Raw genomic sequence first — 24,842 nt, 5'->3', positions numbered from 1 at the left:
TCATCAGAAGATCTCCTGGCTTAAGAGTGCATCAGTCTTACAACCATTTTGCCTGGAGCGATGTTTTGGCTTGGCAGCCTGAAAGGTTCTGGGTTAAGGCAGAAAACACATTTTTGGAAAGCCACAGCTTGCCAGGTAACCTATAAATAAGGTTTTCCTCTTGAACATACTGCTGTGGTTGGTGTTGGCAATAAGAGAGCGTTAGCATGATAGGCGACTGTGATGCCTGGCATCCTAGCCTTTGTCGCACAAAGCATTTTGGCCCGTTTTGGCTGCGTAGCCACTTTTCTCTGCAAACCAACGGATTCACAGGACCAGAGGGGTAGTTTGGACCAGAAAAGGAGTTCGCTCTCCACACAGGCGATTAAATTACATGGCTCTGTCTCAAGGAGCGGCAGATACCAGAAGCGGCCATCGGTTCAGAAAGCAACTGAGCAAAAATTATACCCTCAGATTTATTATCAATGCAAATACAGTTTCAAATTGACAGGACTGATTCTTATCTCGGCATAGATCTTCACAAGAATGCATAATCACACAGGTCACGTCCAGCACGTGACTGCTTGGTGTTACGTGCCTGCTTGTTAAACGTCAGCTAGAGAGATCTTTATAAACAAGGTGATATTTGGTTCAATAAGCAGCTTGTTTCACCTGTTTGCTTAAGCATTCAGCTACAAGCAGGTAACACGTGAAAAGAAACATTATGGGCTTCAAGATGTTACTGCGCCCACACCTACAAATGCCACTGGGGTCACCAGAACCCGACACTGAAGGTTTGCGTTTTACAGCCCATGAAAGACTGTCTGTGCCTCACCTGCCTGCGCTAACAGGCCATCGCTTCAGGCTACTCCTAAGTTTCAGAGGAGGAGAGAGGAAAAGCCAAGGGTCCCGGAGACCTGCCTACCACCAAACATGCCGAACCCTCAGTCACCTCAGGGCTAAAACCCAATCCTGATTTATTCCCTGTTGTTTTAACTCCAGGTCAAACCCTGCTCTGACCACAGGGCACTCCCAAAGCTGTTCTCTGCACATTGCTAAAGGAAGTGTCACGGAGACTAACACAAAGGCAGCAGAGACGATTAAGACAGGATAAAAAGGCCAAATAGCATCAAATATTCGTTTATAACTGAAAGTAAAACCCAGCCACCACATTACACCTTGCCAGAGGTTTACACAAGAGATTTTCCTTGCTTTCTACCTCCTTCTCTCCTCTGTAACAAAGCCAAAGCCCCCTACACCTAACAATCAAATCTTGCCCTGAATTATAAGCCCAAACCAAGCTAAAACAAAAAAGTAATTACTCTAGCATCTGATTTTCCTCTCTTGGCAAGGTTTCTACCCTTGCTGGTGACCAGCGGGCTGCACTAGAGAGCAGAAGTGGTGCTTAGCAATGCCCTAACCCTTTTTAGCCACCCATCAGGGAAGGGTCTTGAGGCTATGCCAGTTGTAGACACTCCTGACACATCTGCAGCCAGGAATAAGAAGCGTGACCAGTTTTAAGGTCACTTACATTATTGGAAGACCAGTTTTCAGCAGGAGGAGGCTCCGAGCTGATGCATGCTCACAGAAGCCCAGCCTTGAAAGGCTGCTTAGGAAGAACCAGACTATCACGACACTGGCCCCTCAGCCCTCAGTTCTGGCTGTACAATGGTGTTCACAGCACTGAAAGTATTTGGCACCCAGTGCTCCAGGAACAGCACTACTGGTGCCAGCTGCTGTGCCATGTTCTCACAACTCCCACATCCTTTGGCTGAGTGGGTCCTCCCAAAGCACACACTCACCTTCCAGAGAGCCAGGCAAGAAAGGGTGAGGTGCTGTGGGCACCCAGGAATGCTCCTGCCCCTCCTGGCTCTGTTGTGAGTATTGTCAGCACTTGGACATCTCTACCATACACTGAAGTGCAGCAAAATACAGCTATAATTGACAGACACTCCCTATTCTCAAGTACAAAGAAGCTCTGCCTCTGTATTTTATAGCTTCGAGAAAATGGTCTCCTGTATGAGTCAGCCACCTGCTAGGAAACTTTGCGTGTTCTCAGTTGCTTCTCCTTACAGCAAGGCTGACACCTTGCGATGCAACAGAGCAGTCCAACTTCCCTCTCCTTTATAAACAGAGATATACGTGCACGTGTGTGCACACAGTCACCTATAGTGGGTGATAGGTCATACACAGCCCTAAGGGGCGGGGGGGAAGAAACCCACCTTATGAAAGTCAGAGATACAGCTGTTGAACTGGAAAGCCAAACCATTAAAAACCCAAATCTCACTCTCCCCAGACTCCCATCAGCCAAAAGCCACCAGCCCTAAACACTCTTCTTAAGTACCTTCTCCCCACACCCACTTAGCACCTTGCCATGCCTAGCACCTGCAAGGGATTTACTCCACTTCAGCTCAGAGTATCCAGCCTTGTCCTGCCCTTGCAGTGACCTGCTCCGTAGGGTAAGGGAAGGAAGGTTTAACCCCTTCCTGCTGCATGTATGTGTCTGATGAAAAATAAACATGTACCAAGCAGGACTATCAATGAACCTGGCTGAACATCACATTCGAAATAGCACATGGAGCCACAGGCAGGCACTTTGCCTGGCTGTGTCCGTACTTACCAGGACAGGAAAGGCAGGAGAAATACAGGACGTTAAGCAAAGTGTCAAAAATTACATGGCAAGGTCAGAGCTGTGCAGAGAACTGGCGAGGGGGAAAGCAAGAGAAGTACTGCAGGGTCAGTTCTTGGCATTCCTGCCTCCTGCAACCTGTCAGCCCGCTAGGTGCCCACCCATAAAGGGTCCTGCACTGAGCCAGGGGAGCTGTGCACAGCCTGCCGCCTCCACAGCACCTTTTCCCTTGCTTTGGTGGCTCAGGCCACCCATCTGCCAGCACGTCCCTGGGACCAGGCTGCGACAAGGAGCATGCAAGCACCAGAGGGCACCAGGAGCTCAGCCCTGCTAACCCACCAGCTCTCTGCTGGGAGCCTCTCCCGCCGCCGCTGGAGGTCTCTGCCAAGTCACTCACCTGGGGAAAAAGCCATGAGGAAGAAGCTGTTTTAACCAAGCTGGAAGATTTCACAAACCAGTATCCATTCTTGTGGAGGCTCTGCTGAAATATATTCAAGACACACGTTAGTAATTTCTGTTCTCTTTTTTCAGTCATATACTCTTGTACTTCTGATTGCATTCCACTTGAGAACAAAACCACATATTGAATCGTGACTCCTCGCAGACAGAAACGCGTACCCTTCGCTACGGCCCCCCAGACAGATGACCACGGGGCTGCCACTCCTGCGTCTCAGCCCCCGTCACCCTCCTGTATGATCCAGTTCTCTCCTCCTCCGTATCGGCTGGTCACTTGTCAAACGAACAAAAGCAAAAATCTGCCTCCGTAGTTGTCTTCATGCTAGAGCAACAGCTTTACATGAAACTAAGTGGGATGGACTGATGTTACTGTCAAAGCTGACTTAAGCCTAGCCATGGAAACGGAGTAATGCCTGCAACAGCATGCAGTAATGCTGCAACAGCATGATTTAACTGCTGTTGGGAAAAAAAAAGTCTCTATTGCTGACGTTGCCTCCCTAATACTATGATACTTCAGTCCATACTGTAAATCTTTCCATGGTGCTTGTTTATCCTCTAGTTTCATATACTTACATTATACATCTAACAATATATTGCCCTTTGACTTGCCAAGAAGTCCCTCTCCATCCCTAGAATAAAACATTGCTTGGCAAGAGTCTCTGAGTGTTTTGAGAACATGGCCTGAGAAAAAGCCACAGTGAGCAAATCAGACATGGACCAATAACTCACAAAACTTAGGAAACAGCCCAGATATCGGACAAGTTCAGAAAAAAACCTGAGCAAATTGGCCACTCGGGGCCATCTTCAGCCAATCCCTGTTGAAAATGTGAAACTGCTGCTCGCAGGATTTGATCCAGATTTGAGTCAATTGATTTTTCATTCTGGGCAGCGTGTTCTGTGTCACACCCTTCTAACACTGATGCTTTCGCAGGGCAGGAACTCACTTGGGACTCCCACACCCAAAGGTGGCTTCACAAGCACGCAGCACCTTCCCAGCAGAGTAGCTCCGCTACAGCACCCTCACGCGTTGCACAGCAGGGAAGAGACCACGCGCGTCCCAGACCTGTCTGCACTAAGGGCTAGGGCTGGATTCGGTAATGCAGATGCCACTTTACCAAATGCCAAGTCGCAAATGCTTTTGTTGTCACCTCCAGCAACGCAAAGGAAAAACCTCTCTGTGTGTAATTGGCTTCCACCATGTAAGAGAGCTACCTGAAATTTTTCCCAAGTGTTGTCTTATTAATTCACCTTTATAAATTGCATAAATTCAATGGGCTCTGGGCTTATGATGTGGGATTTGGCCATTTCAGCCATTTTATCTGCTAACTTTAAGTGAACATCATTTGGAAACATCGTGTTCTGCAAGATGTGGACTGCACGGTCACCGTTCCCCACAGCCTGGGCAGAAAGCTCTGGCCTGGGCACCCCAGTCCTTTGTGGAGAGCCTCTGTGTACGATATAATACACTATCTTTTTGGAGAAGGAAGAGCTAGGCTTTGCTCTAGCTGATGTTGGGGTGTCTGAGGTGAGACCAAAGAGGAATACACGGGTCTCACTCAAATGCAAGGTGAATTTTGCTTTGCTCTAGTTTCATAATCTGTGAACAGCAGTAAGCCTTAAGATCAACAAGTGCCAAAAATTGTTTCTGCAGTACTGAAGAATAAAGATTTGTGAAATGGTTACAGGCCTTTAAAGCTAGCAAAGGCCTCTCCCAAACACTCCTCGCTCTTTGCCTGGAACAAATGTCAGCGCACCACGATATGCCTTGTTGGGATGCTGTGGGTCCAAGAGCTACCAAGAGACAAGACTGAAAAAGAATGAATATGGACAAATGCAAAACTCAGCTCCACCACCAGGGATTTTCCTCTTGCTCAGAGTGAAAGCCAGAGGATCCCAGAATAAGGCTACGTTATGCTGGAGGTCAACTGATGAGCCGAAGTCAGCTTCTACCACCTCTGTGCTGAGGGCAATTAGTGGGGGCAAGTAACTAGATATATCCATCCAAAAGCATCCCTAAAGTGCCTGTGACCATGCTCCCTAAAAAGAGTTGCTTTTTTCACTTCCAGCTGCTACATCTGGAGATTTTCACCTCCACAGTTAAGCACCAGGGAACAGAAATGTGCTGCTCTCTGGCCTTGTTACTCCTGAAGTGCCTTAGAGCATTCCTGAGAAGAGCAAGGACATGAAACCTGAACGTCATCGCAGCAGCACAATAATTCTGCAGCTACTTAATGCTCTTTCATGCCATGGCTCACCAAGGTTCTTCCATGTGCTAAGGTACATCAGGAAACTGAGCTCACCGTTAGGCACAGAACTACACTCGAAGCAGGAGGTGACAAACACCCCAGGAGGCAAATCCAAAACGGAGGAAAGTGCCGGTTGATGCAATGATGCTGCTGAGATCCTGGGCTACGTGTGACGACAGCACTGCAGAAAACAGCTGGGGAATCTAGCTTAACCCCCCGGATGAGCTGCACGGCATCTCATGGGGGGAGGAGGAAATGAAGGAAGTGTGATCCATTCTGCTACAGGCCACGCTGCGGAGACACAACGTCGCTGAGGTGAGTCCAGATTCATATAAAAGTAAACAACGATCAGAGTCAGATTCTTTTATTTTTTTAACCAGTTCCACTGTCACCGCAAAAGTCTCACAAAGAAGGACCATTTTGTCACAGTATTGTCTTGTTATCAGTAAAAAAGGGCAAGGCAGATAGATGGCATAGCAGCAGCGAGGCTGACAAAGCTTTGGGAGATGAAGCATAACAAAATATCTCAGCAATGAGGTGCCTCTACAAAAACATTTTTCCCAGGTCATTCATTCTTGGGAAATAAACAACCAAAATTAACCTCAAGTGGGCTGTTGTTTATACTCACCTTCCTTTCAGCTCCCTGACCCCATCAGATGGGCTGTGATACCCTGTAACTCTCTCTCTCACACTGACACTTTCACCCCGACACCACCCCTCCCAAATGTATAGCAGTGGCTGAACCCTGGAGATAAAGGATTAGCTGGATGAGGAAGATTGTGCCATCTTAGGGCAAAGTGAGAATTTCAGGTGGTCTTGTTTTTCTGCAGCATATCCATATGAGGACACCACGTGAAGGGTGATTCGGCTTTGCTACCAGTTTTAATACCAAGTTTAAGTTAAGCCCTGAGTAGATACGCTATAGGGTGTAACCCCCATCCCATTACACTCCCTTCCCACTGGACGAGAGGGCCTGACCCCTATGAAGCAGACAGTCAATAGAGCGGCCGTACTCTCACACTGGCTTGCCCAAGGAGCAGCTACCTCCCAGCTACATCCCAGAGCTGACCCCCTGACGCAGTAATCATAAGGAGCCAGTGATAACAGAGTCAATAATCTGGTATCAGCCTCTTCCTCATGGCAGAACTGCCCGGTGACTCTCACCTGGTGGCTGTGGGCCCCATATCTCAGGAGTCACCTGCGCTTGTTTCCGTACAAAAGCCACCAGCGAGCGGGTGGCACTCACCTGTGTGCGCTGCCTGGGGCGCAGGCGCACCCCGAAACACCCCTTCCAGACAACCAGTGCACTTGTAGGCATTTGCTTAGCTGGCAGGGTGCACTGCAGGAGGGAGATGAGAACACCCCCAGCCCTCCTGAGCCCCCGTGACGTGCGGGCAGGACTAGCTGCAAACATCCACCGAGAACGGGGCTGGTCACGGCGGTACAGGGTCTCAGAAGGAAAGGGGCTCTTGAGCAAGGCTTGGTGCATGCAGGCAGCCACAAAAAATGCACGCTGCTCCGTTTCAGGGATGTGATGGTTTAACTCGGGTTCGTGTTCATATTTACAGATAGTTTTAATGTGCAGGAGGAAACATACAGATATTTTATTCCAAGCCTTTCACATGCATCTAAGATGATATATGTGAAGGAAAATACAGAAGATAGCCTAGAAAAGACATAGCAGAAGAAAAGAAATACCTGTCCCCAGCAGAAAATTGCTGTAAAGGGCAAGATTTGTGGACGTAATTTAAAAATTCCTTTCACCAACAGAGGAGGAGGAGATAAGTCACACTGCCTAATATTAAATATGAAGGAAAGCAACAAATAAAATCTATATAGTTTATCTTAATACAGCTAAAAATATAAAAGCTCTCTGGTTTATTGCTGTAGTTACAGAACACGTCTGTGCTCTGAAGTAACGCACGAGACACTAACTCAGTGCCTGCAGAGCCAAGCGTGGGATTGATTCCCCATTTAAAGAAAGTTCATATCCTTGCCCTCATGTAGGAAGACTGCAGCCCCAATATCTGAGCTCAAACGCTGCCCCTCATGATGCCCCAGAGACCGCAGGGGTACCCAGGCAGTGTGCCAGGTTTCTGTTCAGGGCAAACCTCAGCCCATGCTCACCATACAGAACAACCCCTCCCTACAGGGCAGCCTCTCCCGAGGATATACTTACCCCAGGCACGTCTGAGGGGAGGATTTCCTGCTGAATAGGGATGTGCGGAGTCCTTAAGCCCAGCCCCAGGGCCCTGCACGTTCCTGCTGCACTCATGTGGAGATCGCACGAGCAAAATGCTGCTATTCCTGCAATATAACAATGGGGAAAGGTGAGGTCTTTTGGCACATTAACTAAGTTCAGGGTATGTGCTGTGCTTACACATCCACGGGGAAGTAAGCAGGATTAAAAGCAATCAGAGTGCACGAAATCCCCCACCCTCCTCCCCAAATCAACCTGTTTGTAGCCACGAGCAGACATATCGTGAGGGATATCTCCTGGCATGGGACAAGGTCTGTCTCTCTCCCTGTGAGAGTCCCAGAGGAACGTAACATCTCCTGGAGCTGGAGCGAGTGGCCTGGAAGGGGATGCATAGAGAGCAGCAGCATGTGGTCACTCCCGTAATGTCAGCAGAAATTTGGGGATTGAAATAGGCCAAAGGAGATGACAGGGGTGGTCTATAATAAGCGCCTGTCATAAACCCTGTCAGAAGATGGCTCTGACGGGCGCTTCCACCAGCCAAACAACAGTCCTTGGGAGGAGATGAGCACAGGAGCCCAGTTTTCCTTTCTCAGGACCTGTACGGGATGGATTTCTTCACACCCAATCACCTTGAACTGTCTGTTTTTATTCACAGTTTACCCAGGGGCTTGGTTTGGCTTCTAACCATATTTCCTTCCAAACTCAAAACTGTTTCAGAAAAAACACAGATTTTGTATCATTCCACTTCCCCTGGCTGAGTTCTCAGCACGAGTGGTGGTGGCTTGTTCATTCCTCCTCTTTTCCATTCCAAAAGCTGCTCAATTAAAGCTAAAACTCCGCAATCTTGACCTGATAACAAGAGGTACCAAACCTAACGTGTCAGGGATCCACCGACCTCACCAGCAAGACCTTCTTGTGAAAGTACAGCTGTTCCCCAAAGTAACTGACAACGTCTGAAGTGCTTAATGGAGAGTGTAAAGTATCTCATTCAATTCATTCTAGCGCTAATTTAAATCAAGACTGTTTCTATACTGTGAATCACATATTACTGACGATACTTTGCTCAAGGTTGGGTGACCAGGAAGCAAACCTTGGCTTTGAAATACAGCGTGGGAGCGAATGCCTTCTGAATAAAATCATAAAAACCTCTAACCCATTATTATTTTTCACCAGCTCAATCTCAGGGCTCTTGTGAAACACAAGGAAATATCAAGATAGCATTCAAATTTTGCAGATTCTGACTCCAGACTAATTCTCACTTGCGTGAGCAGTATCTGCTCTCACAGTCACATCACAGCCTGTGCAAATAGTCACCCGAGTAAGAAATATTTGGTGAAGCTTTTAACAGACATTCCTGGGCCTCGCAGGGCTCCGGAGCGTTTGGTGTACTGAAGAAAGCTTTGGGACATAGCAGGTGACAATAAATCAACTGTATCCCTATTAACAGGAGCTTGGCACAGTCCTTACAAATGTCGAGGATTAAAGGAATGACCATGTATGATAAAGGAGCATGATTCACCTCCCCTAAAGCTAAACAGTCACCTTCCTTTCACTGCTGAAATGAAACCGATCGCGCTGCAGAACTACATCAGGGACCAAGGCAGAAACAAAGGACTTCCAAAACTGTCCTCTTGACATTAATCCACAACCCACAAACCTTCTTTAAATCAGGGGTATCCAAGAAGACAAACTGGTCTCACACCCACCAGCCTTCATCAGTGTTTCCAAAATCTCCCCGAGCTCTCTGCCCTCCAGCACACGGCCGACCGCCCGAGGTTCAAATGGCTCTGGCCATGCGGGTGGCTGCAACGCCTGTTACCTTCCCCCACCTTCTGTACTGCCCCGAGGAGCAGCCCCTGGCAAACCCCTCTGATACTTCCAAGGTATTGACCTACCTCCTCTGAAGCAAAATCCCAGCAAACCCTTCCATTACTGGGGAGAAGCTTCCAAAGCATCTTTCCATACACTGGGAGCTCAGGGATGGAATTTGTTGTTACAGGATACCAGAGATACCATAATGCAATTAGACAAATTCATGAAGACAAATCCACTGTAGGGTCTTAAACACAAAGATGCGTCTCCATCCCCTGGCTTAGGAATTCCTTTGATGCAGGCAGCTGAAACCAGGGATGCACAGGTCTAATTCAGAGGGCTCTGTAAGTTCTTATGTTCAATTCAGCAAGAGTTTGCACCCATTTCAAGTTTTTAGGATACATAAGGACTTTTCTGAACCAAAAAAGAGATAGTTGGATAGCAGAAATAGCTAAGAAAAATCACAGTGAGCTTCTTCAAACAACCCCTTTGGGTTCGGAAGCACAACGTAACAGATCAGCCCACCTTGTCACATCAGAAGTCTCCAAACAAGCCTGCAAGGAAACTGTCCCTCCAGCTGACACAGATTTAATGCTTTCCTTTACACCACTACTGAGGAAATGTTTCATGTACCAATAAGCAGAATAAGTGCCTAACAACCAGTAATTGCAGTGGCAGTTTATTGAAACAGCATTATGTGATGCCTCTTTGTTGGCTAGTCTTATCTTTAATGGCAGGAGACTACAGAGGGCTCTAATTCTGCCAGGTTCTGAGCTCCCCAGGGGATACTAAACTGCCCCCCCCCAAACCCACTTGGGAAAACAAAACAGAAAGTTTGTCTATGCAATTGCACTGTTGAGCCTTCATCGATTCTTTGACCCTTCCCACTTAAAAGCTGTTCTCATTTTAAGGCAGCTCATTTCCATGCTGAATGAGTGGGGAAGGGCAGAGACTCTTACTGGAGTTCAATTTTTTTTAACAAGTGACACAAGTTATGTGACACCTGAGGACGCTTCAGGAAGGGCTGGGCCTTTGCTCCTTGGAATGAGTCAATGAAGTCACCTGGCATCACTCACCATGTCCCCTGCGATCAGCTGGATATCACCGTATAAAAAGGTGACACTAGAGGAAGAGCTACTCCTGCAGTCAGCTGCTGGATGACATGCTGCTTTTGAGGATTCACAAAGTTCTGGAAGGAGAAAAGGTAAGTTTTGGGAGGTAAGGCTGCTTCCTCTTCCAGCTAAATTATTAGGTTAATGATTATTAATGAGCAAGTGGGTACTCTACGTAGGAATGTGTATGTTGCTGCTCTTCCACATAACTTGGCAGAGCAACTGATCTCCAGTTGAACTGGATGTTGGTTTTGGTGAAATCCAGCCATTCCATTATCACTGTCAAGGTTTTTTATAATAATGAAGCAAGGTGCTCAGAGAAAATATAGAGGCAGAAAGGCACGGTAAAAAAGATCGGTAGAATATGACACAACTTCAAAAAAGCCATTTGTCAGCGGTGGGGGCTGTTCTAGGACATCAGATATTTGAAACTGCTCTACCAAGGCAAAGTGTTACTACGCTGATTGAAACACGGGAGGGATGCGTGGCACAGGCTCTGCGCTGCGTTGCGGTGAGATATGTTACACAGAAAAACATTATGTTTGTATTTGAGAGCTTCTAGTACAAGCAAGATCCGACTGCCTCCGGTCATCAAGCAGAAGGTGATGGCTGACACAAAGTACATCAGGCAAAAAAAGTGACAATGGACAAAGAAAGATACTCAGACATGTTTAGTGAACTCCTAGAGTAAGACTATCCAGTCAAGACTGGAAAGGGTTTCTCAAGTCTGTATTAAAAAGGGACACCAGGGAATGAAGGGCTGGTAAAGCAGAGACTCTCCATGGCTACATTTAAGCTGTGGGATTAAGGAGTGATTTCAGACTCCACTCACGAGACCTCAAGACTTATTTTCAAATATATCTGTTGCTTGAAAAAGTAAAAATACAGTCAAATTTTAGGTTCTTTTTTAGTGCTGGAGGAATGTTTTTGTTCACTGGTGATTAGCACCAGCTCCGATTATTTGTAGAAGGCACCCACCCCTCAGCCTGTTTCGTTTCACAAGAGTCGAGGTCACAGAAATGTCCCCGGCACTACCAACCACCCCAGGAGCAAGGCCAGCTCGGGTCACCATCTCCTCAGTGGAGCTGCTGTTGGCCCCAAGGGGTGTGCGCAGAGGTGCCAGGGGGATCCTTTGCCTCACAGCTTCACTTTCCAAGCTGCGGCATGCACAAACCCACAGCAGGTTCCCAATACAGCCACGGAGACAACTTACAGACGTCCATCCACCATCGGCAAGCTTCCGCTCACTCTGCAGGGACCCACACCTGTCCTTGCAGTGCATCTCAGAAAAGGCTGAAAGCCTTTTAATTGAAAACAATTAAAGAGAGAGCTGGTTCCAGCGAGCAGCAAGGAAGCCTACAGCCAGCCTGTGGATGTGCTCAGAGCACTCCTCAGCTGTCCAGCTCCGTCTGCAAAGGACTGGTCCCGACAACCTGGGCAGTAAGGAGGACTTCTGCAGAATTTCAGATTATCTGCACTCAAAAAAGACATTTCACTGTTAATTTATGCTTTTTTTTTTTTTTTTAGGCTTGAAAAGGCAATTCACTCAGGAAAAGAACAACAATGAAGGGAAAAGAAAGGCCACCTCTTTTAACTGCCCTTAGAACTTTACTCATTTTAGGTAAGTCAATTCAGCTCTACAACGATGCTGAGGGCTGATTCCCACGCAGCTGAATATACTGATTAGAGCAACAGAGCAAAGTGTCTCTGGTGTTGTAGTGACTTTGCAGCGTGGATTGGGCTCCAACACTGAACATGTAGTGCTATGTAACAAAATCAGCACAAATTACTAGGATGTGTGCTCGGTATGTAACTGAGTACTTCAGAAAAAGGGGCGTAAACCAGTGAAGGTTAAAAAATGAGCTTAATTTCATACTCCCCTGGTTTATGTTCTTGCACTGCTGCCCAGAGAGGTGGTGGAGTCACCATCCCTGGGGGTGTTCAAAAAACGTGTAGATGCGGCACTTCGGGACATGATTTAGGAGATGTGATAATGTTGGGTTGACGGTTGGACTTGATGATCCTAGAGGTCTTTTCCAACCTTAATGATTCTATGATTTCTGTGGGGGTCTATGATAGAAGAAAATAAGTTTATTTCCACTCATTTAACTATTCCATCTGTGGTTTGTTGTTTTTTTTTTCTAGGGCCGTGTGTAAAAAGTTTAAATCAGGTATGTCTGTAACATCACCGACTGCTGTAAAAAGTTTAGTTCCGGGCTATTTATTGGTCATAGAGCAGACACTTAAAAGTAACATCAGGTACCTGCAATGGCCACTTATAATAGGCAAAACCCACTTTTATCCATTCAGCAACAGCCACTTAAGAGCAATCAGGTGCAAGGGAACCTCCATGAGGTTACTAACAAACACCCGCAATACTTCCCAGAGCTCCACAAGCCCATGGCTGGAGCAGAGAAGGTACAATACCACAGCCAGGGAGGGTTTCTGCTTTAAAGCTGATCTCTTGGCTGGAATAAGAGTGCAGCTCCACCAGGACGCCGACCTGCACCAGCTGAGAATCTGGCCAGTCTGTCCTGAGCCAAGAGCAACCAGCCTGTCCTAACCAACGGGTGTATGGTGGTACTGGGCATCTTTCAACCCATCCTGATGGTTTGCCTGATGCAAATGGGGCAAGGCAATACAGGAGTCACTGCTTCGCAGCCAGCAGCCTAAGTTACAGCCTATGTCATGTAGCTCAGAATACTCTGCCCTCTGTCCTAACCACTGCTTTCTCTCCTTTCTTTCCCCAGTGCCCAGCATTCCTCATGTGTAAGTAAAATGTTGTTTGTATCTAAGATACCATACTTGAGAAGTTGGGCAGGGTCTAGGCACACAAAAGAGCAGAATGAAAGCATTTGGAAAGCTGATGCGTCTAGGAAATCTCCCTGAATAGAATCCACATAAAATTTCTACGTCACTTATTTAAGGGCTCTCTAGAGCCTTTCAGGGGTCGCAGCCCAGCACTGAAAAGAAATGCCATTATACACCCACAACATCACATACAACGTGAACAGCAAACACAGGGAGCTGAAGGCTCCCTGGAAGAACTGTTTGATACTTTCTGTACCCAAAAGAAAGCATCATATGCATCCCCAAAGGGAGAGACTAAAATATTAGTGTCATACATTTCTTTCTTCTTTCACAGCTCCAACATACTGCTCATCTGAAAGCAGGTAGGCACCCCTGGGAACCAGTACCCATGCAGCCTGGGAGAGGTTATCCTAGTGCTAAAATACCATCTCCCAAAAGTTTTACCAAAAGAACCTGAGCCCTTTGCAGCCCACCAAGCCCTTTGCAGCCCACCAAGCCCTTTTCTCATCAGACATTTAACAGAAAATGTTCTAAGTTTCCTGCTTTCTTTCCAGTTCAAATCTAAGCTCCATCCTGAAGAGCGGTGACTGGTGCAGCCCTTCCCTCCGGCAGTACGCCTGTGCTTCGGTACGTCACCTCCAACAGGTCTCTCCTACCAACTCCCCAGCTATTCCTTTCTAGCTACTTTAAGACATCCCCAGTCAGATCTGCCTTCCCTGGGCACACCAGATGGCCTTGCTCTGAAATCGCTCCCATCAGGCAAAAGGAAGCAAGCCTGGGCACTCCTCTTTTCCTAGAGATTGTAGGAACAAGGAGAGAAAAAGAACTACAAACTCTGACCCCAGACTGGTAGATCTTTACCCTTTTTCTGATGTAACATGCTGGTGTTTGTCTCAGGGCACCAAGCTGACATCAAGGCAACTCTTCTCCATCCTCACATGCTACATCACAGACCCTACTGCTCTCCTGGACCAAGGGGCTTTCCTGCTCTTGTTTCAACAAGTCAACAGTGAAGTGCTGCAAACTGCTCTGAATGAAATCAGTGTGCAGGTAATGTCACCATCAGAGAGGAGGACCGTTAGCAGCTACCTCTCCAGACCATATGCAGGGGGTCTTTAGCTTGGGATACATCCATAGGTGGTTGGCTTAAGTATCTGACTGTTTTTTTCCCCACGCTGCTATGTGAGCAGAGACTAGTCAATAGTTACCTGGGGAGTCTGCAGCACCAGGTCTCTAGTATGTTGTTACTACCATTCCACAAAAACACAAGCACAAGTTTGAGTACAAACCAGCCTTTTCTTCCCTTCTTCCCCTCCGAATCCTCCCCAAAACTTTATTTTCCCATTCTCCTGTAACATGAACAGGAGAGGAGTCTGGCTACTGAGGTGATGGATGTACTCAGCTGAACACCTCCTCCTCCTCTACGTGCATTTACTTCTTGTCTCTGTTGAAGAGAGCACAGCCTACCCGAACAAGCTACTGCCTTTCAGCACGGACACAGTTCATGACATGTCCATGCTCCTAGTACAGTGTCAGCACCAAGGAAAACGGGTTTGCTCAAGCCACTCTCAGCAGTAATTTTCAAGGCAGCACAGGTGAACTCATTGGAGGTTACATATGGGGATTAAAAGCACAAAGGCAATTTCTATATCTTCTCAAGAACAGCCAAGTCACTTAGAGCTGGACAAGCAAGACAAGAACCAACCTGAAAGAGACGGCATTCTTGTCCCAGTGTTTGTACAGACACAAAGGATTTCTGGTCTTGGCACTACCCCTAAGCGTGGCAATAATACCCATAATAAACCAGCAATACTTTCAGCACTTTCCATCTTGTTTTCAGGTCCGCAGTGACCAGATTGCATCGGCGACCAAAACCTTCATGTTAAACGCAGCATGGGAAGTCGTGAAGTCTGATCCTAAAGTTGCAAATGCAGGTTTCCTGGCCTCCTGGTTCCAGGAGACCCTGCACGCCTACCTTCCCTCCATTGGCACCAGCATCCTGGACTGCATGGCACAGCTTCCAGTCACCTGCGATGGCCTGGCCGCAGTGTACGTCTGATCTAAGCTCAGGGTCTAATTAGATGGCATGCCTGAGCCTGTGGTTTGAGAGCCAGGAAATAGAGTGCATTGTCAATTTTGATGTCTATTTTCCTGCCAGTTATCTCTGCTCCTGATTTGTCTTATGAAGATCAATCCACAGAACAGTTAAGATAGGGCTAGGAAAAAAAAAGAAAGACAGAACAAGATGCCAGGGCCCAGTGTGTGAAAGCCGCCAGCAAAGAACAAGACGAATGCAGCACACTGTCCAGTGTGCTCACTGGGACCAGTGTCAGATGACTGTATAGGGTACAACCATATGTAACTGTGCCTCACACGCCTTCGCTGCTGTTCAGCGGGTAGCTGTAAGGGTTCTCTTCCAGCCATATGAGAAAGGAGCAGGTATTTATAAGACATAAATAACATTTTCTGCTATTACATTCTGTGCCTGGGGACCTCTCCCAGAGAGAGGAGCTGGTGAAGGAGACAGGCAGAAGCTTGGAAGAAGATGTGAAGGAGGATGGACATGGGAAGAAATTAGCTGGGATATGAACAGGGCTCTACCAATTCACCTTAGAACATGAAGGGTTATCTCAGTTTCTACCATGCACCCAAAGAGGATTTCTAATGTTCAACTTTTAGAGAAGGAAGTGAAGGGAAATATGAACGAACAAATTGTTATTCACACCAGGCGCTGGCAACAGGTTTTGTCTAATCTGTCCCTTTTGATTCCAGGGTTCAAGCTCTGGACACTGCTTATTCTGAGATGGACAACAGCACGAGGCAACTGGTAGCTGACTGGATAAGAAGATTCCTTACGGTACACGGTTAGTGATCAGTATTTACAGTCCAAATTTTCCTGGTATAAGTGCAATAGATTTGACAGAGATCCCAGTACAAACTACTAACAGCTATTGTCTGCAGAATGAGGATTAGCTGTTAAGGTGATCAGATGATACAGTACTCTAACAAAAATTATTCAGTACCAATCCTGTGCTTTCAGCAGCACGACGAGACCATTTAAAAAGTTTTTCTGAACTCAGGTCAAACTGTTGTGTTAGAGGAGGAGATCAGTGAGAATTATATTCTTTGGGTCAAACTCATCTTCATTTTCCCAGTACTCTCCCTCCAAGCCTTTTCCATCCCCATGGTCTCAAAGAAGACCCATCTTTATCTGTCTCAAGAAATAACAAATTATTTTATGTTTTTAGTTTGTGAAAAAAGTTCAGCAAAAGAGTGGCTACTGACCAACTGGAAGAGTTTCCAAAATTATGCATCATATAATGATCTCGCTTCTTGCTGGAGCAGCTTTGATGGGGTAAGAAATCACTTGGAAAATAGGGCTTCCTTCAGCTGTTTCATCCAGTAGGCTGAGAACAGTCAAGCAAGAGGGGGGGGGGATAAAGTGACTGAAACTTTTGCTTGCCTAAGGGTTGTAGTGTTGGTGGTTAGAGCTACAGGTCAGTGAACAGTCAGCCCTCAGCAGTACATGCCCACATGGCGCCTACTAAACTTGCATCATATATTCAACAATCTGGTAACTACAGTGCTGTATGAAAGAATTTATCTCGTGTAACAGCTTGTTCAGTAGTTTAAGTCTTGCACCATGCCTGTCTAATCAGTTTACAGCCCTTGAGGTCCTCACCGCCAGCCAGCTAGCCCAGCTCACAGTCCGCAGCAACGTGCTCTCCAACAGCAGCCTAGCTGCTGCCATCACACAAGTCCTCAGCGCCAATAACGTCCTCTATCTTGAAGACTACTTGACCGAACTATCAACTTTAACACTGACTCCTCCACTTGACCGCAATGCGATGTACTCGGTGCTGGAGACCATTTTAACCAAAGTCAGAGAGAACTTCCCAGATCTGTGCTCACCGTCCTTGAAAGACTTGTTTCAGGTGAAACTGAAAAGGATGCTCTCTGTTACTGATGCAAATATATTAAGGCTCTTCCCAACGAAAGTAGGCTGCGCTGATTTCCAAGATATGTGAGTATTCCTGTCACCTGCACTTACTGAGAAACCAAGCTAGCAGAGATAATACATAAACATAGCTCTACCCTGCAAACCTTGTGACTGCTCTATGGTTTTGTTACCTGTCGCTGCTAAGACTACCATGAAAATGAACCTGCAGCACTTACCTTATTGCCAAATGCTGCCCTGGAAATTTTGAAATAATAATTTTTAGATTACGACCACAAGATAAACGATGTTTTGTCTCTCCAGAAAAAGCAGTACAGCACAATGAAAATAACTATTAGCATAGGCAAAACTTGAACAGATGGTACGAGAACAAAGCACCTCAACACGTAAGGGAATGTTAATCTTTCACAAGGTTCTAAACCGTTCTACTTTTCTCTCACTGGCTAAGCTTATCTTAGGTTTACAAACTTCTTTTTCTTTTGGTACAGCATGGCTCATAACTACTCTGCTCTGAAGCACTGAAATCATGTTTCATTTTTATCTATATACAGCTACAAAGGACTGAATTCTGTGCACCATGAGTTAGATCCTGACACGCAGAGAGCTGTGTACAAGGCCAGAATGGATTTTCTCAATAGGCAAGCAGCAAAAGAAGGTAACAGATTCCTGCATGTTACTTTCTCTCATGATCCTGTAAGCACTTTAGGATTAAAAGCTTACACTACTTTTGGGGAACGCATGAGCACTAGTACTCATAATTCCAGAATTACAACAAAATTCACAAAAACAAGCAGACCCCTGCCTTCTTTTGGGTGAACCACCCCAGGAGTACTCTGTGGCACAGCGTGGCCAAGCCAAATTGCAGAAGGGTGGGATGATTCTAGTATCTGAAATTGGGAAGAAACTTCAACCTCTTGCTTGGCACTCCTGAGCACCACTTTCTACCTCCCACAGCCACTTGGAGCTTTGGCTGTGGCTACGGCACCATTTCTACCTCACCTTCTTATAGAGAGGTGTTCTTCCAGAAGTGCATGCTTATCTGGCTGTCTTGCCTAGAGGAGCATCTGACATGTTAGATGAAGCTTCCCCTCTCTCCTGCACGGAGGCTCCATTAGCTTCTGACCATCCAACATGCTATCCCTTGCAGGAGCAGCTTGTACGTTCACCACTTCTAACAGCCGAGAGTGGTTAGAGGACAACTTTGGATTCTCCAGCATTTACACTGACTACAGTGATTTCCTCCGCCTCAATCCCAGCTTCAATGGAGTAGGTATCACACAGAGCAAAGCTCCTGCTGGGTCTCCACAAGGCTGCTCCGCCGTGTCGCTCCGCAACGGCAGTTGGGCACTGTTCTTGGCCTGGGGTTATTTGTAAGCTTCTGAGTGGCGACTCACATGCAGAAAGACAAGAGCTGGTGGGAGCATTTAACTGCCTCTAGGATGACATTCTTCTCCTTTCCTTTCTAGTTTGAAGTGACAGATTTGCTAACTTCAGTGCAGCTAGGACAGCTACTCATCACCTCCCGTATCCTAACCGAAAACACCAGGGCCACCGCAGAGATAGATGTTACGGAGATTATGAAAACCCTCCAAACCCGGAACGTCTCTGAACTCCACACCTTTCTGCGTGAAGTTAATTCTCTTGCAGCACAGGTAAGAGCTCCTCCAGTTGCAGACTCTATTTTCTATTGGCACCATCCTTCCTCTTGTTGGGTCTCATTTTCATTTGCTCTTGCTCCTGACTGCACAATCATCCACAGATTTCTCTAAAGCAAATTTCTATAAAACAATATAATGGCATGATTCCAAAGAAGCAGAATTATAAAGTCTCTCAGAATAGGCAGCAGGAAAAAAAGAAAAAAAACCAGCATGTTTTCATTTACACTGCCCAGCCCTGTATCATGAAATCTGCTCTTCATTTCTGCGAGAACAAAGCCACACCAATGCACATAATGACTGAGACCCCAGGATAAGCATCTCCATCACACTCTAGCAGTCCATCACTTCCCATTTATTCTTCTCCCTAGATGCACATGGAGAGCGTAACAAGCACTGGGGTTCGTGACATAATGCTCAAAGGCATTTTCCAGATCCTGAAGCCACATTTTGCCTCAATGACAAGAGCAGACCTGGAATCCCTGTTCAAAGGGACACTGACCTTGTATCTAGGCTCCATCACTCACAATGAATTAATGACACTGCCTGCTCTCAGTGACTGCCCACTCTTCCACGTGATGTGAGTATAAGTCCAGCTCAGCGTCTCTCATCTGCGTGTGCTGTAAAGGAGAATGTCACTGTGGCTACGGGGAGGGATCCGAGTGACAAGTGAGAGGAAAGGCTGTGAATTCATCTGTGCCATCAGAGAAGACACTCCTGGCTGTCTGCGCTAAAAACGTTATTAGCTTGGACCTGTGAAAGCCACGGCATATAACTGATGCTGACATGTGTCTTCTCTCTCCTTGTCTTACAGAGTGAGAGGTTTGGACTATGCATTTGATGACATGACAACAGAGACAAAGACTGATATAACCCAATGGATTGTCCAAACTCTTCCTCCCTTAAGTGAGCCTCCTCTTCCCTCTGAGTTTATTCAGGCGCCTGGCGTCCCTCGGACCTCACTGACACTTGGGTTTCTCCTGTGCCTAGGAGTTTTCAATAATTTGGAGCCAGAGGTTTTTGTAGGCTGTAAATGTTGCACTCCAATTATGCCTCAATAAGCCAGTCCCACCCTGGTGCAGCTGCCCCAGCCTGAAATGGAGAGCAGCCCTCGTTCCTGCAAAGGAGCAACATCAGATTTGCTCATTGACTGAAAAAAGGGGGATTTTTTTTTTAAATAACATTAATTGTGCCCTTATTAAAAGCACAAACTGCTTTTAGGAGTTACTGAACCACTGAATTATGTTTCCATTTCAACATCCTTGTCTTACAATGTTTGGAAGGAATAAAAGTTGAAAAGTAACGAAGCAAGAGTGTCCTGATTTCTATGAAATTACTAGACACCCCTCTGTCACAGTCTTCCAGGAACTGCACTGACAGGAGCCAGCCTGGTTAATACCAGGCTGATTCACTGCTTAGATGCATGTTAATTGGAAATATTTCCTCGATCATTTCCATAAATACCCTGGAACGATCTTAGGTTTTCAGAGTCTTAAACTGAAACGTAAATAATTGTTATTGCTGCATTTTAGATTGTCAGATGGATGAAAACTGGATGACACTTAATTTCCGGAGATTCAGATCCACAGCCAACATCACAGACTTTGTTGCTGCCTATGAAAACTTTACTGGGGTAAGACTGCTGATTTAGACACTTTGTGAAATTTTACCACCATTGAGCAAAACTATTTCTATTTCTTTTTTAGACAGTCACACAATTCATAGTGGGATTTATACTCTGAGAGACAGACAGTGTTACAATATAGTTCCAACAACAAACAGGAAATTAAACCATGTTGCCCTTTCCATTAGAAACAATGGAAATTTTTCCATCCTCCTCAGGAGACACAGGATTTTCCCTCTGCTATGGGAAGAGTTCGACTCCAGTTTCTGATTATTCCCCTGCATCTCAGTTCCAACAACCCCCGCGTAGTTGGTTCATTTTGCAACAACCCAACATCGAGCAGAAAGGATGGGTGCACAGCTACAGCACCTGCATGGGAGCCAAAGGATCTCTAGATCTCATCCAGATTCTCTCTCTGTCTTTGAGGAGTTCAGGGCTGGTTATGAGACAACTAGGTGTGTTTTCCATGGGGCACCGAAGGGATGGTTCCATGGAGAGTATCAGAGAAGCCTGAACTGGGGCCTGCTTCGCTCTCACCCCAGCAGGAGAAGGAGCTCTGAGAGGTACCCAGCTCACCTGGGCCAAGCAAACACCTGCAATCTCTCACTAGCCATTCAAAAATGAATCTTTTTCCATTAAAATCTAACACTTCTGGTGCAAATACTCTCTCCTATTTCAAGACTACAAAAAATAGCGTCTGTCTCAGTCTCACACCGTTGCTCCAGCATGAACATTAAATATCATAACCTGCATCTGCCAGAGGAGAAAGTCCTTGTCCTTGAAGACAAGGTGTGCAGGAAAGCTGCAGGCACACATGCCAACAGTGTCAAGTCAAGGAAATACAAATGTATATTTATAAGGAATTCTCTCTGTCTCTGTTCCAGATGGCGTTCCTGGAGGAGCTGACTGCCGTCCAGCTTGCCCAGTTAACGCTGTCCCAAGATGTGTTCAGCAATGTTGCTAACATTGAACGAATCTTTGACAGGCTAACCGAGCTGACGGGTCTCCGTGAGTTGGCCGCTTACTGGGATGAGCTTAACTCTGCTTTAGAGGAGGTAACTGCAGACAGCTTGTTAATGGGGCTCACTGGGAGAGGTTTGCAAGGACAGAAGTCTTCCAACGGTAAATGTGCAATAACCTAGAGCAAAAGGAAGGTGATATGACAGGTTTGCCAGGGAAGTTTGCAGCAGGTTTGAGGCCAAAAAGAGATTATGTCGTTGCATGTTGCATTCCTCACACATTTAGTCTGTGCTTGGGTTTGACACAGCTGCCACCAACCCCTTCCCACCTCTGCCTGCCCGAAAGACGCAGGCCGGATCACCAGCCTTTGTAAAAGAATAAGGCTCAAGTGGTCCCTAAAGCACCACTAATTTACATCATATTAATTCACCCAAATTTACGATTTTTCCTAGACTCAGCCTGTAGCAATTCCTCTCCCAGATACACAGTTCTGACTGTGCACCCAGTGCCAATTATTTGCTGAGGTTCCTCTAATACAACAATAAGCTAAAGGCCCTTCTTGGCTCCCTGTAAATGCAATACCTTTCATCGGACCAACAGAAGATATGCAAAGTCTTAGCCTGCAAGACTCAGACCCTGCAGGTCTCTCCCTCAAGTAAAATCTGACCACAGAGAGAAGACTTCCTACTGGGTCATGGCATCACGACTAACTCAGCTCTCCCCAGGACTTTGAAAGCTAGCTTTGTACCAGAGCAACCGTCTTTAATTCCCTCCATTTGTCCAGAAGATGAAGCACATGCCTAGAATGGTATAAAGCTAGCCTCAGGCCTGCAGAAATCATGATTGTTACTCTTACTATTTTGTTTAAATAGAAAACAATGAAACTCTTTAGAACCCATCTGCTCCCACCTTGTTTGTTGAGAAAGCAGGGCTCTAGCGTGGAGGTAGAGTCTCGCCTGGGCTGTACTCACAGAGACACTGGAGGCAGCTCCTGGAGGCAGCTTCAGACACTTAGCAGCTTTGTCACGTCAGCCAGGTCCTTCACTGTTCCCCTGGGACCTGGCTTTGCAGGGTGCTCAGCATTCTCTAAGAGGCAACAAAGCTCAACAAGAGCTTAAACTACTACTTAAACTACCACAGATGGCCACTGACAGCCTCCACCAAGACACAAGGTGTGACAGCAGGAAGAGTAGCAAAGGGGTGACAGTCGGGCCTATAATTCTCCCTTAAACAGTAATGCCATGAAACTAGAAAAGAAAATTCCCTTGACAGTGGAAATAACACACCTGGCGAAGTAAAGAGCTGACCAAACCATTTCTTGAGGCTCGGTAGGAACTGAACTATAAAATAGCACTATACAGCTTATATTTAGTGCTATAAAATACAGGACTTGTGAGAGTCTGATGAGGTGTCAGGGAATATATTTAGCATCATAAATCAAAAGTAACTCAGGAGAACTCTTCTATCTGTGTAAGCATGGGGAGCTATACCAGCTTGGCTGCCTCAAACAACTCCCAAACACAGAAGACCAACAACCCTGAAAACTGAAGGTCTAGAGGAGGTCTAGAGTTCCTCCTACTGTGCTGAATTAGTTTCAAAACATTTCCCTGCTGCAGAAGATCAAGGTGGGGACATCAAAATAACTTCCATTCTTCCATGCTGATTGTGCTGGAAATTTTGCCTGTGTGTAACTTGATGCTTCACAGTAATTTAGTCAGGCCTTGGCTGCACTGTTACAACGCTGTAAAATCCTCCTGGATGTTGCATGATTTGCTATTACTGTTGGGTTAGAAATAGAAACTGCATCACAGAGAAAGTCTTCTCTTGGTTTTCAAATATTCTCCCAGAGCCTTACAGCTGCATTTTATGTTCCCGCTGCAGCCTTTTGCCAACACCTTCAACATCTCGATGGCGGTGAAGAGCACCATGTTGGCGAGAACAGTGGAACAGCTCCGTTCTGGGCTCCCTGCCTTCACAGACGATGACTATCACCTTTGGTTTCAGAAGAGGCTCGTGGCTGTTCTGCCAGGCATTCATGCCGCCATCCTTCAAGACATCCCCAACAGCATGTCCTGCGGCTCCTACAAGTCTCTGTGAGTCACGGTCACCCTGTCTGAGGCTGTTTCGTGCTACTTGAGATTTAAACCATTTAGTAAAAGAATAATTCAGTGCAGTGAATGAACTGCAAAAGGAGGGAACACGGTTCCATGGTTCCAGAAAAAGATCCGAAGACACTTACTGCCACTCTTCTCACTCACTCGTTTTGCATATCTTGGCAAGTCACTTTATTTGGCTTTTATCTACTTTGTGTATTAGCCCACAGGTTGCTGAATTCAGGTATTAATTGGACTCAAACATTTTCTTGAGACAAGATCCCAGTCTGGACTCACTGTGGCTCCACTAAAACCAATGACAAACTCCCCAGTCACCAGTGAAGTCAGGCTTTCAATATTTCACTTTGATTCTTCCGATATATCTATTTTCAGGGCAGCCAGAGAGCACAACCCCAGAATATTTCATGAGAGCTACTCAGCAAACAGGGTTGGCTCCCAAGAGTCCTTCACTCACTCCAGGTTTCCTTATTCTACAGAATTACTGGGATCAATGCAGTCTTCTCTGAAATCCCTGCAGCTGGCAAAATGGATGTATACAACTACATCGTGGCATTCCTCACCCAGCAGTCTGAGCTCACTGGTAACCCCGATCAGTTCAGCTAATTCTCCATGCGCCCTGTCACTCTCTCCAAGTTGTGGGACAGAGCTAATCAATCTCTTGCTTTGCTCAATACCTTCCGATCTGCTCGATTAAGTAACAGGTGTTTCTTCTCAGAACTCATTCTTGTTCACAGTATGAAAATAGAAGAGGGCAGAGCATGCCACTGGAGGGCTGATGCCAAAGCCATCAAAGTCAGGGACTTCAACCCTTTCCTTTGCCTTCAAGGTGCTTTAGAAATCCTGGATACCGATGTGCACTTGGATCTACTCTCCCATGTTATCTGTTTTCCTGTGCCCTCCCCATAGGTCCTGCCTGCTCCATCCACGCCACAACTAGAGACTGGTTGTTACAGTTCTTTGGAAAATTCTGCACAGAAGCACCTTATGCTCAATTGGTTTCACTCTACCACCAACCGTTTGATGCGGTAAGTCTGTACATATCCAGGCTGCCTTTGCACTCGAGAGAGGATGTGCCAGAAAAGATGGAAATGAAATTGCCCAGGTACGGGGTAACAGAATTCAATTCCTCTGTCTTTCGCCAGTATGCGGTTTTGGACCTCCTCACTCCCACTCAGATTGGTGACATGATGGTATACTCGGACACACTGACCCGTATGGATGCAGCAGTCCAGCTTGTCCAGTTCTTCCAGAAAAGTGAAGCTGAGGATGTTCAGATGAGTCTGACA

At 46.4% G+C, this 24,842-nt stretch overlaps 1 protein-coding gene across 2 annotated transcripts in view; it reads right to left on the bottom strand.

Annotated features, from left to right (window-relative positions):
• MSLN (mesothelin) overlaps positions 1 to 24,842 on the bottom strand; it is a 79,106-nt gene that overhangs the window by 27,106 nt on the left and 27,158 nt on the right. Inside the window, exons 5-7 of one of the 2 annotated variants that reach the window (XM_064461402.1) lie at positions 7,490 to 7,617; positions 5,365 to 5,601; positions 3,006 to 3,086 (exon numbers count right to left, since the gene is read on the bottom strand). The gene's annotated coding sequence lies outside the window, so the exon portion shown is untranslated. The remainder of the gene's footprint in view (positions 1 to 3,005; positions 3,087 to 5,364; positions 5,602 to 7,489; positions 7,618 to 24,842) is intronic. The other variant, XM_064461401.1, reaches the window with a different exon arrangement.

Source organism: Phalacrocorax carbo, chromosome 10 (genome assembly GCF_963921805.1).
Source record: "Phalacrocorax carbo chromosome 10, bPhaCar2.1, whole genome shotgun sequence".
NCBI classification, from domain to species: Eukaryota; Metazoa; Chordata; class Aves; order Suliformes; family Phalacrocoracidae; genus Phalacrocorax; species Phalacrocorax carbo.
This window is presented reverse-complemented; position numbering and strand designations above follow the sequence as displayed.